Raw genomic sequence first — 19,531 nt, 5'->3', positions numbered from 1 at the left:
CTTTTGTTTTTTTTAAAAAACAAAGAAACAAACTTGATCTTGAAATCCCGGCAGTTATTTTGGGAGGAGAATAACTAACCGTAGGTATTATAAACTCTATAAAAATGCAATCTGGCCCTCTTGTCATGCTAAGGTATGGATGAATTACGCAAAGCTTTTCCTCCAGTGCTTTTTCTTTTCCTGCTGTGTATTTAAGGTTGGCAGAACCTCAACTGTCTTTACCCGTTCTCTTTTAATGGAGAATCTAACTGCTAAATTTGCCAGCCGTGCTGCCTGGGAGACATTTGTATATTTCTCTGCATCTTCATTATCATAATTATCCCTCTTCATGGTGTAAGGAGCAGCTTCTGATGTGGATAGCCAAATAGCTGTTCAAACATTCAGAACTCCTGCAAGTCTCTCCTTTTATGTATCCTGTTGGGTGAAGCAGGAGAATGGCTGATCATTTTCTATTAATTTCCCCTTCAATTGCCTCACTTGGTAGGGCAGCCACAGCATAATTGCTGCTACCCTCAATGTGGATTAATAAAAGGGAGAAAGCTGGGAAACAGGAAAGTTTTAATTAAGATTAGAGATTGCTGCTGCTTCGGACCAATTTCGAAGTATAGCAGGAGCTTGACCATTGAAAACATTCTGAATAATGCAGCATTATATTAAGGGTTGTGTAGAATCCACTTTTAATTTTACTTCCAGCTGATTGCAGAATAGCACTGGCTAAACAGAGGCCAACAGCTTTAATCTAGAAACTCCTGTAATTTATCCTAATTTATAATGCTATCCGCTGGTCTTATAAATCTCCACGATGGGTTTTCATAAGGAACAATCACTTGTAAAATGTATTTTGTAGGTTTATACGCTGTCTTTCCACCACTTGTCCATAAACCATTCTGTCAGAATAGGAGTGAGTGTTTCTCAACCTTAGCAACTTTAAGATGCATAGACTTCAACTCCCACAATTCCCCAGCCAGCTTGGGATTCTGGGAGCTGAAGTTCACACATCTGAAAGTTGCCAAGGTTAGTGACTGAGAATTTGGGCCTGGTTTAGAGATTGGGCTGAATCATATATATATATATATATATTTGAACTAGGCATGGCCTGTAAACTCATTGGTTATGTTACAGAATCTAGGTTTCAGGAATGGTGATGGAAAGCCCTTGTCAGCATGCCAGCACTTTGGGGATTACAAGTAGTTCTCTTCTTACAACAGTTCATTTAGTGACCTTTTGAAGTTATAACAGCAGTGAAAGAAGTGTTTTGCATACTTATGACCATTGCAGCATCCTCATGGTTACTTGCTCAAAATTCAGATGTTTGGCAACTAACACATATTTATGACAACTGCAGTGACAAGGAAAATCAATGGGGAAGCCAGATTCACTTAACAACTGGGTTACTAGTTTAACAACCACAGTGATTCACTTAACAACTGTGGTAAGACAGGTTATAAAATGGAGCAAAATTCACTTAACTGTCTCAACAATAGAAATTTTGGGGCTCAATTGTCATAAGTTGAGGACTACCTGTATTTCTCAATTTCTGTTTCTTCTTTATTGTATTTTTAAAGATTCTTTTAATTAAACCATACTACTTGAGGAGCTGTTAGAGCCAGCTTGGTGTCGTGATTAAAGCACCAGACTATAAATCGGAGGGGCTGTGAGTTCTAGTGCCGCGTTAGGTATGAAACCAGCTGGGTGACCTTGGGCCAGTTCTCCTCTCTTAGTCCTAAGAAGGAGAAAATGGCAAACCACTTCTAAAATCTTGCCAAGAAAATTGCAGGGACATTTTCAGGCAGTTGCTAGGAGTCAAAGACTGACTCAAAGCCATGTGCACGCGCACGCACACACCCAACTTGGGAAGCTAGCATGCTAAAGAGCAAAGACTGTCTTTTATTTTTAAACTATTTTAAGTTGCAATTGAGAAGACACGTCCTCCCACTTTAAGCACTGTAACTGTTTTACCATTGTTAGGTGTGTATCTTGCCTTTGTTTTCGTACAATGCAAAGTGACATCCATAATGCTCCCACCTTCTGTTTTTCCCACCCAAATCCCGTGGACTGTGTTGGGCTCAAGAGAGCTTGATTTTCCCACCCAGCCAGCTTTGGTGCCGAAAGGAGGACTGGATTTCACAGCTTCCTGGTTTTTAACCATAGCACCTTCACTGTTACACTAAGCTGGATCACCAAATGGAGCCTGGAGGCATTCCCCCAAAATAGAAATTTGGGAGGATGTCTCTCAGTTAAGTGTGCCCGCTCGTTCAAGAAAAAAGCTCAAAGAGAAAGAATATTTTAACAGGTGTAAAGAGATTAGTGTTGTTTCTGATAAATGGGTGTTTTTCTGATGCTTGTTTTCTGAGCATCTGTACCTGCACAAAGAATCCTTGACTTATAACTGCAACTGTAACCAGAATTTGCATTACTAAACAAGGCGATTGATAAGTGAGTTGAACCCCATTTTATGATCTTGTTTGTTAAGCAAGTCTGACTTTCCTCATTGAGAAGCTGGCTGGGAAGATCTCAAAGGGCAATTACACAACCAGGACACTGCACCTATTGTAAACACATGCCAGGTGCCCAAATCTTCATCATGTAACCGTGGGGATGCTGCAGCCGTTATAGGTGCAAGGAGCGGTTGTAAGTCACTTTTTCCCGGTGGTGTTGTAACTTGGAATGGTTGCTAAACAAGTGGTCCTAAGTGGAGGATTACCTACTCAGAGCTGGATCGGTGATGTAGCATTACTGCTGAGCCAGGCTAGGGTGGTCTGCACTGCAAATCCTTCTCCAAATCCTGCCTTAGCCGAAAGCACGAATTTAGCTCTTATTTTGAAGTAAGCGCAGTTAGAATCAAAGCTTCCTTCTGCAATCGTATGTACTTGTCTACTGAAACCCGCTGGGATTTCCTTCAGCATCGGGCCTGGAAAATTTTGTTTGGAAGCAAAGCCTCGAGGTGCTGCAGTTGTTATTTTAATTTTTTGCAGGTGAGAGAGGAAGGAGCATTGAAAGAGATTGATGGGGAGATGTGCAGAATCACAGCTGTGGAGGACAGGATGCAAATCTGAGATGATCTAAGCTCCCCCTTGCCCATGCCTTAAGTCAGTGGTGGTGAACCTATGGCACGCGTGCCAGAGGCGGCACTCGGAGCCCTGTCTGTGGGCACACGCACTGTCGCCCCAGCCCCACGTCCTCCCACAGCCCCCTCCTCACCAGCAACCCCCCGGAGGAGAGTCGCCCCCGGGCATGGCCCACACAAAGCAGCGCAGCCAAGGACATAGTAGCTGGGCAGTGGGGACAAGACTCCGCCCTTGCGCCACGTCCCGCGCAGATGATGCTGCAGGGCACGGGCAGAGGGCGTGGCCGCCACGGCACTGCTGGGCTGCCTGGGTGATCTGTGGTGGGCCGTGAAGGTGTTGGGTGGCCCAGTGGGCACGGCGGAGCATGGATGGGTGGAGGGGGCGGTTTTGGGGCACTCGGTCTCTAAAAGGTTCACCATCACTGCCTTAAGTTATACGTATGTCTTGCATCATACATTATCTTGTAGTACTTAACGTTGGATCAGTGTGCCGGTGATCCTGAACAACGGTTTAATAAGGATGACAAAGTGAACCTTGTTCTTTTCTCCTTTATTACATAACCACTTTACAAGATCTGAAATTTTGGATCAGTTCCAGCTTAGCGTTGCTTGCAAGCCCTAAAGTGTGATTAATCTTAATTGTGTGCACTTGAAAAATATGTGTACCATAAATTATCATTCTGAGTTGGCTTCTTTCCACTTGCTGATGGTTGATTGTAACGGGTAAGTCATCTTCCCAATAATAGTTTATGGATTCAGCAGTGAGGCCCTCTCAGAATACAAAGTACAGGTGATCTTTAACTCGTGACACAGCTGAGCCCAAAACTTCCATTGCTAAGCAGGGGAGCTGTTAAGTCAGTTTTGCCCCATGATATGCCTGTTTTTCGCTACCGTGGTTAAGCGAATCACTGCAATTGTGATGTGAAACATATGGTTACACAAATCTGGCTGCCTCAGGACAGTGCAACCGTCCTGAATACATTCCAGGTGTCTAATGTCCAAATTATGGTCCCATGACCCTGGGGATGCTGCCACAGTCATAAATCTGAAAACCAGTCATAAGTCACTTTTTTCAGTGCTGTTGTAACTTTGAAATGGTTGTTAAGCAGAGAACTATCTGTACAAGATGATAATAAGGCTGGGGAATCCTGGGAGTTCAAGTCCACACGTATGAAAGTTGCCATGGTTGAAAATAATAATAATAGCAACAATAACAACAACAACAACAATAATAACAACAACAACAACAACAATAATAATAATAATAATTATGTGCTTTGGGTGCAGTCCCAAAACAACTAGAGCACCACTTGAACACCATCATCGGCATTGACAAATTCGCCATTAGTCAATTGCAAAAGGCGGCCTTACTAGGAATGGCTTCCATCCTGCAACGATGTCTGTAATACCATCAAACATCCACATCTGCCTATCCCAGGTCCTTGGGAAGGACTCGACAGGTAGACAAAAATGCCAAATCCAGTCTGAACATCTGGCTGACTGTGTAATGAATAATAATAATAATAATAATAATAATAATAATAATAATAATAATAATAATAATAATACAAATAATAATAATAATAAAGTTGGAAGGGACCTTGGAGGTCATCTAGTCCAACCCCCTGCTCAGGCAGGAAACCCTATACCATTTCAGACGAATGGCTGTCCAGTCTCTTCTTAAAAACTTCCAGTATTGGAACATTCACCGCTTCTGGAGGCAGGTTGTTCCACTGGTTAATTGTTCTAACTGTCAGGAAGTTTCTCCTTAGTTCTAAGTTGCTTCTCTCCTTGATGAGTTTCCATCCGTTGCTTCTTGTCCTGCCTTCAGGCGCTTTGGAGAATAGCTTGACTCCCTCTTCTTTGGGGCAGCCCCTGAGATACTGGAAGACTGCTGTCATGTCCCCCCTCGTCCTTCTCTTCATTAGACTAGTCACTAGATATTCCCAATTCCAGCCACCGTTCCTTATATGTTTTAGCTTCCAATCCCCTAATCATCTTTGTTGCTCTTCTCTGTACTTTGCACAGAGTACAGTGCTTTGGATCCCCCCTACAAATACCCCCCCTGCCCAAAATCTGCATCATCAAACCCATGCAGATCTTGGTCCAATCTTGGCCACTGCCCAGACAGGTCCCTACAGTTTTCTCGGCAACCTTTTAAAAAGTGGTTTGCCGTTGCCACTTTCCTCCTAGAGCGGAGGAGAGAGGGACTGGTCTAAAATCAGTCAGCTGGCATTTGTCCCTAAGTCAGAGCTGGAAATTTAGTTCGCTGCTTTTGGTTTAGCACCTTAAGATGTACACAGGCTCTTTGGACAGAAGCCTGGTGGAATGAATAAATAATGTGGGCTATTCTAGCTGAACCATAAGAAAGGCTGAGCGCAAAAGAATTGAGGCCTTTGAACTATGGTGCTGGAGAAGACTCCTGCGAGTCCCTTGGACTGCAAGGTGTTCAAACTGGACAGTCCTAGAAGAGATCAACCCTGACTGCTCTTTAGAAGGCCAGATCCTGAAGTTGAAACTCAAATACTTTGGCCACCTAATGAGAAGGAAGGACTCACTGGAAAAGGGCCTAATGCTGGGAAAGATTGAGGGCAATAGAAGAAGGGGACGACAGAGAATGAGATGGCTGGATGGAGTCACTGAAGCAGTAGGTGAGAACTTAAATGGACTCCGGAAGATGGTAGAGGACAGAAAGACCTGGAGGAACGTTGTCCATGGGGTCGCGATGGGTCGGACACGACTTCGCAATTAACAACAACAACAACATTCTAGCTGAGGAAATTCTGCTTTATAATACAGATCATTATAACTGATTTGTTTCCTTAAAGCGCATCTGCCACTTTGCATCACAATGATTTCTGGTTTGCGTAAAAAAAAATAAAAAAAAAATGGCAGAGCAGGCTCTTGCTTTTTTGATCGTTGTAACTCTGCTGTTCGGGCCAGGGAGTTGAGTGAATTTGAATTTTAGCGTATCTGTATATTGCAGTTATCTCATCTGGAGTGATTTCATAGTGTTTAATCTCCTTCATTCTTTCAATTGGTTGTTTGGATGACAGAAAACTTTTTTTAAAAAAAATATTCTTAATCTTAGCATCTGCAAGGGCTTACTCACACACCGTCTTGTATCTACTATGATGCAATCATATTATCAGAATTTCGGTTAAAGGGTTCCTAACGTACATACATGGGTCTCCAGTGGTCTGCAGGCAGATTGCAGGATGAATAATGCACAAATAAATGCTGCATGTCTCACATGCGATTTCATCACAGCTCCGTTATTATTCACCACCATGCAGTGGTGACACTTAAGGGAACAAACATAATACATTTTTAACAGTAGCTGCATTTTTAATACTCTCTGAAATGTAACTATGAATCCCAGCCTCCATAAACTGTTAAACATTTAAAACTGTTTGCTTGTCTGCTAGGCTGCGAAACGTCCAGAGATGATGCAGTGGTCCACAGTTGCCCAGCATGTCCTTCCCCTAAGTCAGTGTTTCCCAAACTTGACAATTTTAAGGCATGTGGACTTCAACTCCCAGAATTCCACAGCCAGCGTTGCTGGCTGTGGAATTCTGGGAGTTGAAGTCCTCATGCCTTAAAATTGTCAAGTTTGGGAAACACTGCCCTAAGTCAGGGGTGGGGAACCATGGCTCTTTTATGACTTGTGAACTTCAATTCCCAGAATTCCTGAGCCGGCTGGCTCAGGAATTCTGGGAGTTGAAGTCCACAAGTAAAAAAAGGGCCATGGTTCCCCACCCCTGCCCTAAGTGTGTGCCTTGGATTGCAGTTCAGCACTAATAGACTTCTGTTCGCTCATGTCCAATACTCAGGGCTGCTTAGGCGAGTCTCTGCCATTTTCTTGGCAAGATTTTTCAGACGTGGTTTGCCGTTCCCTGCTTTTCAGGGTTGAAAGAAAGTGACTGGCCACACCAGTTAGACTAGCGAACATGTTTAAAAATGTATCGAATACTTGCTGGAAATGTAAACAAAAACCAGGTATTTATTATCATGCCTGGTGGATATGTCCTAATGCAAAGAAATTTTGGTTTAAGATCCACTTATGGCTGGAAAAAATGACTAAAATACAGATAGAATTTAAGCCAGAACTGTTTTTGTTTGTTTATTTATTTATGGGACTTTAAGTGCAAGCACTCTCTAAGCGGTGTACACCAGTAAGCAATGTATGTATGTATGTATGTATGTATGTATGTGTATTATATATATAGATATATATATATATATATATAATATATATATGTGTGGTGTATGTGTATGTGTATGTGTATGTGTGTATGTATATGTATATGTATGTATATGTATGTATATGTGTATATATATATATATATATATATATATATATATATATATATATATATATATATATAATTTTACCTACCCCGGAAGGATGGAAGGCTGAGTCAACCTTGAGCCGGTGAGATTTGAACCGCTGACCTGCTGAACACAGTCAGCTAAAGTGGCCTGCAGTACTGCACTCGAACTGCTGCACCACCTCAGCTCATTGTTAGGAATATTAGGACTTAATTATGGAAAAGAGAATGAATATTTAATATTACATGTATTGACAGCTGCGAGAATAGTATTTGCCCAATTTTGGAACAATGAAAATCTACCACCTGACCAGATTATAATCACGAAAATCTTAGAATGTGCAGAAATGGATAGACTAACTTTAGAGATTAAAGAGAAAGAAGATTCAGTTTATTTCAAAACATGGGAAAAATTTTATCAATGGTTAGCAGTACAATAGAACGAGAAAGGATGGTGAAATTTAACAGGATGAATGATATTTATTAACTAAGCTTTACTTTTATGATTATTGTTATTATTAGTGATTATAACTGTTTAGTATTATATTAATTATTGTCATTTAATATTTGTACCCGGACAATAGTCTGCTTGCTAAAGCGTTGAATTTTTTGTTGGGGGTAACCCCACTATTGTATCTACCCCTTACCCTTATCCCAACCCCATCCCCTAACCCCATCCAATATCCATACCGATCTTATCCCTTCCCTACCCTTATAAAACTCAATAAAACATTTATAAAAAAAGAAGAAGAAAGTGACTGGCCCAGGGTGACCCAGCTTCATCCCTAAGGCAGAACTACTCTTGGTTTCTAGCTTGGTGCCTTGTCTATTTCACCAGACTGGCTGTGTGTGCACGCATGCACACGGGTTTTTTTTTATTATTATTATTATCGATCATCGCACAGTCAGCCAGATGTTCAGACTGGATTTGGCATTTTGTCTACCTATCGAGTCCTTACCCAGGACCTGGGATAGGCAGATGTGGATGTTTGATGGTATTACAGATATCGTCGCAGGATGGAAGCAGTTCCTAGTAAGGCCGCCTTTTGCATTTGACTAATAGCGAATTTGTCAATGCCAATGGTGTTCAAGTGGTGCTCCAGTTGTTTTGGGATTGCACCCAAGGAGCCTATGACTATTGGTACTACCCTTGCTTGCTTTTGCCACAGTCTTTCTATTTCTATTTGTAGGTCTTTGTATTTTGTTCTCTTCTCCAGTTTTTTCTCTTCTCTTCTGCTATCTCCAGGCACTGCCACGGCCACTATCCAGACTTTTTTGTCTTTCTTATCGACAATTGTTAAGTCTGGGGTGTTATGTTTCAGTTGTTGTTGTTGTTGTTGTTGTTGTTGTTGTTATTATTATTATTATTATTATTATTATTATTATTATTATTATGGCTCATCGCACAGTCAGCCAGATGTTCAGACTGGATTTGGCATTTTGTCTACCTATCGAGTCCTTACCCAGGACCTGGGGTAGGCAGATGTGGATATTTGATGGTATTACAGATATTGTCGCAGGATGGAAGCAGTTCCTAGTAAGGCCGCCTTTTGCAATTGACTAATAGCGAATTTGTCAATGCCAATGGTGTTCAAGTGGTGCTCCAGTTGTTGTTGTTGTTGTTGTTGTTGTTATTATTATTATTATTATTATTATTTCTTCTTCTGTTCAAACTAATACTGCCTGGAGAAGTTGCTGCCATTTTCTTGGCAAGGTTTTTGAGACTGCCGTTGCCTTCGTCACCAGGGCTGAGAGAAAGAGATTGGCCCAAGGTCACCCAACTGGCTTCCTGCCTAAAGCAGGACAATTATGGTAATGCAGTTTTGTTCCACAAAAAATTGTCACAAAATCCCACACTTTTTCTCGCTCTGCAGGCCGAAATGGCTAGGCGTCTGGTATTTAACTGGCTAACCTAATGAATAGAATAGAAACTGTGTTGATTTAATCATTTGACCATATCAAAGGGCAACTTAATGATTGACAGTGAAGATTATATTGCTTTGGATATTGGTTTTAAATTTGGGGATTGTGCTGTTCCTGCTGCTGTTTGTTAGATAACTTACTCCAAAGTCACTCTCGTCTTGGGTGCAGATAGTGGACAGGTTGGTTGTTATTTTTAATCCCATGCTTCTGCGTTTATAGTTAATTTTGCCCTGGTTATTTTTAGTTAAAGGGTGTGATGACCAGCTGGGGAGATGAGTCGGGGACATCTGTTGCGGAGCAGATGAGGCCAAACTGCAACTCCGTCACGTCTCTTCCCAACTATTCAGAGGATACATTTACCTCCCTGAGCGAAGAAGAAGAAGAAGAAGAAGAAGAAGAAGAAGAAGAAGAAGAAGAAGAGAAGAAGAAGAAGAAGAAGAAGAAGAAGAAGAAGAAGAAGAAGAAGAAGAAGAAGAAGAAGAAGAAGAAGAAGAAGAAGAAGAAGAAGAGGATGAGAAGCAGTATGAGGACGACTCAGTGGATGAGTTGGAAGAGCCGGCGGCCTCTGATCTGACCGAGGGCGCTTGGCAATCCTCATGTCAAAAGGATGAAGGTCAGTTAGGATCCACAAGGATTTGGTTCAGCTCCTTCTGCAGGCTTACAACTGGGAAGGGGGGGAGGGAGACTTGGGTCAGCAAAAATAGAAAAAAAAGTACAAGGGGAAAAAACTGCCAACGTCATGTGGCACAGCAGATTAAAACTTTTTATTTTTATTTTGCTAACACAGAATGTCACAGCAGTATTAAAGAAACATTAATTATATGTAAGTCACTGCTAATAATAAAATAGATTACGAATTATTAAATAGATTGAATTAATTACACAACTTAAATAAAAATTGTTAATTAAAGATTAAACAGTATTAAAGAAATAAAGAAATATGTGTCGGGCAGCAGAAAGAAATGTCTGTTGTGTGTAGCATTTGGCATGATGGGGGCAGTCAATTGGTAGAGCATCAGAGAGAACTGGTAGGTCTATAAGAGCAGCAAGATCCTGGATGCCCCAAATTAGAATAGAATAGAGCTGGAAGGGACCTTGGAGGTCTTCTAGTCCAGCCCCCCGCTTAAGCAGGAGAACCTATACCATCTCAGACAGGTGAATGTCTAGTCTCTTCTTAAAACTCTCCAGTTTTAATCTCCATCCACGATTTCTGGAGGCAAGCTGTTCCACTGGTTGATTGTCCTCACTGTCAGGAAGTTTCTCCTTAATTCCAGGTTGCTTCTCTCTTTGATCAGTTTCCAACCATTGTTTCTCGTTCTTCCCTCTGGTGCTTTGGTGAACAACCTGGCCCCCTCTGCCCTGTGGCAGTCCCTCAAATACTGGAATACTGCTATCGTGTCCCCCCTATTTCTTCTTTTCTTTAGACTAGCCAAACCCAAGTCCTGCAGCCGTTCTTCGTATGTTTTAGTCTCCAGGCCTTGGATCATCTCAGTTGCTCTTCTTTGATTTTTTTCTAAATTCTCAACATCTTTTTTGTGATATGTGACCAAAATTGGCTGCAGTATTCCAGGTGTGGTCTTACTAGGGCTTTGTAAAGCAGTACATGTAAATTCATGGGTGCTGGTCATTTTTATATGCTTTTGCCTCCAGTCCCCTAATCATCTTTGTTGCTCTTCTCTGTACTCTTTCAAGAGCAGTGATGGCAAAACATTTAGAGACCGAGTGCCCAAAATGTAACCCAAAACCCACTTATACATCGTTGAGTGCCAGGTGGGTGTGGCCCATTGGCTGGATGTGGCCCATTGGGTGGGCGTGGCTGCAGTGGTACCGGCAGACTGGGTGGGACTAAAAAGTTCAATCAATCAATTCCAACTTTGCAAGATCTTTTTTTTCCTGCGAGAAGTTGAAATTGACTGATTGACTGAATCTTTTTTTTTTGTACATGGCGGAGGAGACCTAAAGCGAAAAGGTTTTATAAAACCCAGCTGAAGGCCTAGGACTGGGGTGACGGCACGCGTGCCCACAGAGAGGGCTCTGAGTGCCGCCTCTGGCACCCGTACCATAGGTTCGCCACCACTTGCTTAGGCCATTCTTTAACCAGGACTTGTCAGGCCTGAGCTCTCAAAACCACACAGTGAGATCCACTCGAGTGCAGTTCTTTATTTGCTTACACCCATCAGACAGAATCTTGCCGGACTAAAGCCATAAGCTTCTAATTTAAGAGATACACCAGGAGAGATTCTAGGGTGTGGCTATCCTGAACTTTTTTCTCTCTTCCCATCTAGTTCAGGACTAATGCAGTCTCTTGTCCTGGGCCTCACTCTGGAAAGTGCTGCCTCCTCCCTGGGAGACTGCCGGGCTACTGTTGACGTTCCCCCTCTTCTCCTTCAGCTGCCGGTTCCATCCCAGCACTTTAATAACTACTTGACTAAGACAAGCTGGAAGGTTTTACACAATTTTGTTTCTACATATTCCTGCTTTTAGTTTATCTTGTACAGCTCAACTCTTCCTACTAGACTGCTTGTGAATTAAACAGCTTCACATCTTTTATGGATGTGTGAGACATTTAGATTATACATCATGTATGGAGTTTCGCGTGTATGAATCCATTTGTCATTTGGTTGATCTCCATGTTCCTTCCTTCCTTCCTTCCTTCCTTCCTTCCTTCCTTCCTTCCTTCCTTCCTTCCTTCTCTTCAATCTCCTTCCTTCTCCATCTCCTTCTTTTCTCCTTCAATCTCTCTCCCTTCCTTCCTTCCTTCCTTCCTTCCTTTTCCTCTTCAATCTCCTTCCTTCTCCATCTCCTTCTTTTCTCCTTCAATCTCTCTTTCTCCCTTCCTTCCTTCCTTCCTTCCTTCCTTCCTTCCTTCCTTCCTTCCTTCCTTCCTTCTCCTCTTCAATCTCCTTCCTTCTCCATCTCCTTCTTTTCTCCTTCAATCTCTCTCCCTTCCTTCCTTCCTTCCTTCTTCCTTCCTTCCTTCCTTCCTTCCTTTTCCTCTTCAATCTCCTTCCTTCTCCATCTCTTTCTTTTCTCCTTCAATCTCTCTCCCTTCCTTCCTTCCTTCCTTCCTTCCTTCCTTCCTTCCTTCCTTCCTTCCTTCCTTCCTTTTCCTCTTCAATCTCCTTCCTTCTCCATCTCCTTTTCTCCTTCAATCTCTTTTTCTTCCTTCCTTCCTTCCTTCCTTCCTTCCTTCCTTCCTTCCTTCCTTCCTTCCTTCCTTCCTTCCTTCCTTCCTTCCCTCCTCCCTCCCTCCTTCCCTCCTTCCTCCCTCCCTCCCTTCCCTCCCTCCCTGTTAGAATTTTTAGATGCTGGATTCATAGGAGAGTCTTTAACTAGAAAATGGATCAGTCTTCTGAAAGGCAACAGAACTATCACCGAGAGAGCCAAACCTTCCGTGGGTTCATTTAACAACTATGGCATTAGCTTAATGACTGTGGTGCTTGTTTAATGGCAGCTTTGTTCACTAATGATTGCTACAAGAAAGGTCCTAGAATCAAGTATGATCACGTGGTGACCTACTTAATGACCATCCCTAATTATGACTGAAACTGTGGGCTCAACTACAGTCTTAAGTGAAGAATGTCCTGTACTGTGTTTGGGAGTGTAGGATGGATCAGTAGATGTTTTCATGGCTGCAGAGATGGATATTGCAACAAATGTTGAGGATAGCATTGTTTCCTTGCAGAGGAAAAATTAGTAGTTTAATATTAAAATTTATGAGTTAAGAGATTCTACAGCACATAACTAATTGAATTAGTTGATGAAACATTATTTTCAAAGTGTCCATATCCTAGAATGACAATTCCCTGCAATTGTTCACATTTTCCTGGTAATTTCCATTTTTCTGCTTATACCTTAAAATCTGCTTCTTTTCATTTTTCATTTTCTTAAATTGTATACAAAAGATGTCTGATCACTTTTAACTTTTGTTACCAACATGAGACAAGCCCAGGACTTTCTGAAATATATTAATCTGTGTTTAATTTTTCAATATTTGCCTGAACCCTAACCTATTGGCTGGAATTTGTATCATGTGGGAGAAACTGCACAGTTGGACAAAGTACCAGTTGTTTTTTGAATCATGAAATACTATCTTTGCAGTTAGCAATCTCTGTTAACTATTCTGCCAGTCTGGCATGTAAAAAAGGTGATTATGTCTTCTTGAATACTGAGCTACATAATCTAACAAAACTAGAATTCCACATATGGAATCTCTTAACTCATAAAAACATGTCACCAGAGTTTGTCAACGGAATCACAATATCAGCAAATGAATGAACTAGATTGCTTATATATTATTTGATATTCTTTTCTTCATTCATTATAATGCCTGGAGCAACATATAAATTCCTTTATGCCCAAATGCAGTAAGAATCTACTGAGTTAGCCATTCACAGCAGCTAGTCTTACAATTCCTATATTTCTATAGGCTGACTATTTGCTGTTGGTCATGTAGCAGGAAAGGGATCTGAAAGGAAGGTCTTCTTGAGTCTCACTTAGCATTCTGTACATTACAGTCTTTATATACATGTTGGTGAGAAAATAATGGACACATCTTTAAGGCATATCAGAAACAAAAAAAAAAATAAAGATACGAGAAACCTGTCAAAGCTAAATGCAATTATGGAAGCCAGAAGTCATTTCCTTCAGAGTGTGCTTTTTTTTTTTTTGCCTACCTGTGGTCATTCTGTTTTTCTGTTTTGGTAAGGGAGTGTCTCTGAAATGATGATCCAACCAGGCGCAGATTTTCTAGTATTTGAACAAAATGCCATGGCTTAGCATTAGCACTGTTGGTGTTACTAGAAAACAAAAATTGCTAGCTGCATTTGGAATAGGTCCAGTTGCCCGGAACAACCTCCAAAGATAAGCTTGGGAAGACCTGATAGCTTATGGAGGAGGCAGAAAACAGTTCCTTAGTTTGGACATTTGGGGGCCTGGCTGAGGAATTCTGGGAGTTGAAGTCCACAAGTCGTAAAAAGGCCAAGTTGGAAGACCCCTGCCCTAAAAGGTAATTCAGCCCTGACATGACAAGAATGGGAGCTCAGCAATTAATGCAAAATATAATGACTAGGTTATTAATTGGAAGTGTAACACCACTGTCAGACCCAGTGTAAAAGTACCTTGGCTGAGCTGGCGACGACGCTGCGGAGAAGGCTCGGTGATGCGGCGAGGCGGATGGGCGGCGCTAGAAATGCCGACGCTCAGCTGATGACGTCTCGCCTGCGGCGCGCGTCTAAAGACGGATTTGGGCTGCCGTGCATTAGAGGAACACCTGTGATAGGCTGCCGACGCCCAGTTACTGATATTCTACATGCAACGCGCGTCTAAAGAAGATTGAGCCGAATTGACTGCTTAACCGCTTGAATTGAATTAACCGGGATACTGGGTCTGACAGACATGAGGGTGTGGCGAGGGTGGAGTGGTGACTGGTAATTGGGGCGTACACTGTGGGTGTGGTGGCGGGGCTTATTTAATACGTCGGGGTGGGAGGTTTCCCAGGGCTGACTTTCTCTTCAACTGAGCAACATAATAAAGTCTGACTCTTTGTTGAATCCTGCATCGTTCCTAATTCTTGGGATCAGTTGCCTGTAGTTAGGACGAGCTTACATTAAGTCAGCCCTCCTCCTAGTTACATTACTTATTCTAACACCCGGTACTCGCCAGGAACAAGGGCTATGGCAGAGGGAACGCAGGGAGAGGACCCTGTCATGGCTGAAGACTCGGAGGAGTCCGGTGAACAGCTGGAGGGCCTGGTGGTGAGCGACACGGGGGAGGAGCCAACGGTGGTTCGACGGAAGGAGAAAATATGTGCCCCCGTAGTTGAGGCTCCAAACACCCGGCAGCAACGTCCAGTGGATACGGGGGGCGAATGGTGGTTTAGCCCAACGCTGGGGCTCCCCGAGGATGGGCGTGGACGGCGGTTGGCGCCAAGCTTTACCGGTTGGAGGGAACGCCGGGTCACTGGAAATCATGAGGAGGAATGGAGCTGCTCCACAGCCCCGGGGCAGTACACGCTAGATGTCCTTAGAGACCAGTTTGGGGAACGGATATACCCCACTACTATACATAGCCCTGGCAAAGAGAGCCGACCTTACGCCTCCCAATTCCGATTGTCCGGCACAGAACTTAACCTGCACCCGGACGACCAGTTCACGCTGCGGGAACCTACCACAAGGCAGGTGGGACCGGAGCGTACCCGTTATGGAATGGGGGTGAGGGGACTAGGGAGCAGGCCGGCAGACCCAGATGACATGAGTGCAGGACCCACGGGGGGGGGAGCAGGGACTCGCCCTAGACCATCCCCGGCGGCTGGTCGATATGGGGGACAGGTGCCACCTCCATGGCCTCAGAATATGGTGTGGAACCCTCCCCCTATAACGCTTACATTTGATGGGGACCCAGATCGCCTGGCAGTCTTTCTCAGTCATGTACTGAACCATCTAGACCGCTATTCCACCTTGTATTCGTCAAATTGGTCGATGGTGGTCGCAGTTACATCGAGCCTGCAGGGAGAGGCGGCTGCATGGGCAGCTGATCTTTATAGCGACCAGGCCAGAGAACTAGCTGATGTGGGGCTCTTCCTGGATGCGTTAAGAACTAGGTTTGAAGATCCAACCCGCTTACAGTGGGCGGAGGCCCAACTAGTGGGCCTGCGACAAAGAGGGAGACCGGCAAAAGAATACATCCGTGAGTTCCAGAAATTAGCGGGGAGACTGCGATCGTGGCCGGATCGTTTAATGGTCCACCACCTTCGGAATGGCTTGGATAACGAGATACGCCGGGCATGTATAGTGAGAGGGATAGGGGGACGTCTGTCCGATTGGTTTAAAGCTGCAATGGAACTGGACATCGGGTTGAGGGAGCATACCGGTGGACGTGAGAACAAACCACCATCCCGCCGGGGCCAGGACCCGCTCATAGGCCATATGGTCCAGGCCACACCGGACGCAACGCGCTCAAAGACAACTTTTAGGTGTTTCCGCTGTAACCGACCAGGACACCGAGCAGCGGAGTGTGGACTACCGGCAGTGCTAGGGACACCAACAGCGATCGGCAAGCCAGGTTCTACACCGCAGAAAATGATGGAGAAGTCCCGGATAGCCCACCAAGCGGGACAGACACCGATACAGCCGGCTTCCGATGATCATTCCCCCATGTTACAGAAATACGAAGACGACGACCCTATAGAAGATTCAATGGTGAGTGAACCAATCGCCCCATTCACCATTCCAGTAACTCTTACGAGCCCAATCACTGGGGAAGCGAGGTCCTTTCAGGCATTGCTTGATACTGGATGTACCCGATGTTTAATTAATAGGGAGGTAGTACAACAGATGGGGATCAGGGTCGCTCGGCTAAAATCCCCAATCCGGTTTGAGCAAGTGGATGGTTCACTGCTAGGGGGGGCTCCCACTACGTTGGTGACCGAACCAATTAGGATGGATGTAGGTGGTCATTGGGAGGTTATCCGATTCGTCGTGGTCCCTTCCATGACCGAACCTCTCATTCTCGGTTTGGCCTGGTTGGATAAATGGACACCGATCATCTGGTGGGAGGATGGGTCTCGACGATTGCGGTTGCCCGTGGGTCCTCAGCCGCCACCCACACCTGATCACGATGGGGATAAAGGGCTGGGTGCTGTGGACCCAATACCGGAAGGGGATGGACCCGGATACCCGTCAATCTACAACGACCTGGCAGCAGTCTTTAGCGAACATGAATGCGATACTCTACCACCCCATAGGATAACGGATTGCGCCATTGAACTCATTCCCGGGGCAAAGTTGCCTAAGCCCAGAATGTACCCCATGACATTCACTGAGCTAAAGGAAATGAGGGAGTATATCGATAAAAACCTAGCTAGGGGTTTTATAGAGCCGGCTCGCTCTAAAATAGCAGCACCCGTAATATTCCACGAACAAAAGGATGGAGGACTGCGGCTATGTGTAGATTTCAGAGGACTGAACGCAGTATGTATAGAACCCATTTACCCGTTGCCTCTCATGAAAGATCTCCTTGCCCATTTGGCTACTGGCAAGATTTTCACAAAATTAGACCTTCGGGAGGCATATTATAGAATAAGAATACGGGAAGGAGATGAATGGAAGACCACTTTTAACTGTCCCTTAGGGAGTTATCAGTTCAAGGTGATGCCTTTTGGTCTACAGGGAGCCCCGGCTGTGTTCATGCAGTTAATAAACGAAGTCTTGCATGACCATCTTTATAGGGGTGTACTTGTATACTTAGACGATATACTTATATACTCAAGTACAATGGAGGACCACATACAATTAGTTCGAACAGTATTGAAAAAATTACTAGATTCCAAACTATACTGTAAAGTGTCAAAATGTGAATTCCACAAAGACCGTATTGATTACCTGGGATTCCGGGTTTCGGCGATGGGAATAGAGATGGATCCCAATAAGATACGCAGTGTACTGGAATGGCAAGCCCCAAGGACTCGTTGCCAATTACAGCAGTTTCTGGGGTTCGCTAATTTTTATCGTCAGTTTATACCATCCTTTGCTGATGTGGCCCTACCATTGACTCAGTTGTTACGTACCAAACACAATACTGGTAAACCCCGACCAAAACAACCGCTGGAATGGACTATGGCCTGCCAACAGGCCTTTGAGAAATTAAAAAGCCTGTTTGCACAGGGACCGTTATTGGCACATCCTGACCCGGACAAGCCCTTCATCGTACAAGCGGATGCTAGCGACGTAGCCGTTGGTGCCATTCTATTGCAACGTAATGAGAAGAATATACTACAACCGTGTGCCTACACGTCCAAAAAATTCACTGAAACGGAACGACGCTGGGCGGTATGGGAAAAAGAAGCGTTTGCAGTGAAATGGGCATTATCCACTTGGCGCCATCTGTTGGAAGGGGCTCAACATCCCTTCGAGGTCTGGACGGACCATCAAAACTTAACAGTGCTTCAAACGCCAAGGAAACTAGCACCTAAACACGTCCGATGGGCGCAGTACTTTCAACGCTTCAAATTCAATTTAAAAGTTGTTCCGGGTGGAAAGAACTTCCTAGCGGACGCTCTCTCCCGAATGCCCCAATATGACAGCAAACGGGAACAGGTGATCCAGGCTGTCATACCTCAGTGTAATGGGGAGTCCGAAAAGGCAGAAGTTTGTACAAAGTTAGCAACCTTTGAAGAAGAAATAAAGGCAGCTTTGGTAACCGATCCTTGGCTATCAGCGAATCCAGGGATATTGACCCATCGTAATGGCTTAGCCTGGTATGGCGATAAATTGTATATACCTCAGGAAGTACGCAACCGGGTATACCATCAATGTCATGATTCCAAAGTAGCAGGTCACTTTGGTTTTGTGAAAACGCTACATCTAGCAAGAAGGCAATTTTGGTGGCCAAGTTTAAGAAAAGACATTGAAGCATATGTAAAGGAATGTAAAATTTGTGCCCAGGCGAAAGTAATACCTAAAAAGCCAATGGGACTGTTACAGTCAGTGTCTGATCCGATACGACCATGGCAAGACATTGGCATGGACTTCCTGGTGGAGTTACCTAATGTAAAAGGTTACACTGTCATATGGACGGTGATAGACTTGTTTTCGAAACAGGCCCATTTTATACCCTGCAAGGGACTGCCGTCTGCAGAGCAACTAGCAAAGCTATTTGTACAGCACGTTTATCGTATACATGGAGCTCCTCGACGGGTTATATCAGACCGCGGGGTTCAATTCACAGCTCGATTCTGGCGTCAATTTCTGGCCTGTATTGGAACTACTCAAGGATTGAGCTCGGCATACCATCCATGTACCAACGGGGCAGCGGAACGGGCCAATGCGGCAGTGTCACGATACCTACGTTGCTATGTCTCTCATCAACAGACGGATTGGATGGAATATATACCCTTTGCCGAACTAGCTTACAACAATGCGGTGCATAAAAGTACCGGCTTAACCCCCTTTCAGGTGGTATATGGCTACGACCTAAATCCCGTACCAGATTGTGAATCACTGGCATCCCTGGCCAAGAAGCCAGGGGACTGGATGTCCCGTGCTAATCAAGTATGGCATACAGTAAAGAAAGCGCTGATACAGGCGGGACAAACAGCCAAGGAACAAGCAGATAAAGGTCGTAGAATGTCAACCCGGTTCCGAATAGGTGATCAGGTATATCTCTCGACCAAATATCTTAAGTTACAGGTACCCTGCAAGAAGTTGGCGCC

General features: G+C 44.1%; 1 protein-coding gene across 1 annotated transcript in view; it reads left to right on the top strand.

The window, feature by feature from the left end:
- The first annotated feature begins 9,806 nt into the window (after window positions 1-9,806).
- Window positions 9,807-19,531, top strand: part of CUNH8orf48 (chromosome unknown C8orf48 homolog) — a 66,678-nt gene continuing 56,953 nt past the window's right edge. Inside the window, exon 1 of the mRNA XM_039356902.1 lies at window positions 9,807-9,934. The gene's annotated coding sequence lies outside the window, so the exon portion shown is untranslated. The remainder of the gene's footprint in view (window positions 9,935-19,531) is intronic.

Source organism: Crotalus tigris, unplaced genomic scaffold (assembly GCF_016545835.1).
Source record: "Crotalus tigris isolate CLP2741 ecotype Arizona unplaced genomic scaffold, ASM1654583v1 scf7180000018837.239925, whole genome shotgun sequence".
NCBI classification, from domain to species: domain Eukaryota; kingdom Metazoa; phylum Chordata; class Lepidosauria; order Squamata; family Viperidae; genus Crotalus; species Crotalus tigris.
This window is presented reverse-complemented; position numbering and strand designations above follow the sequence as displayed.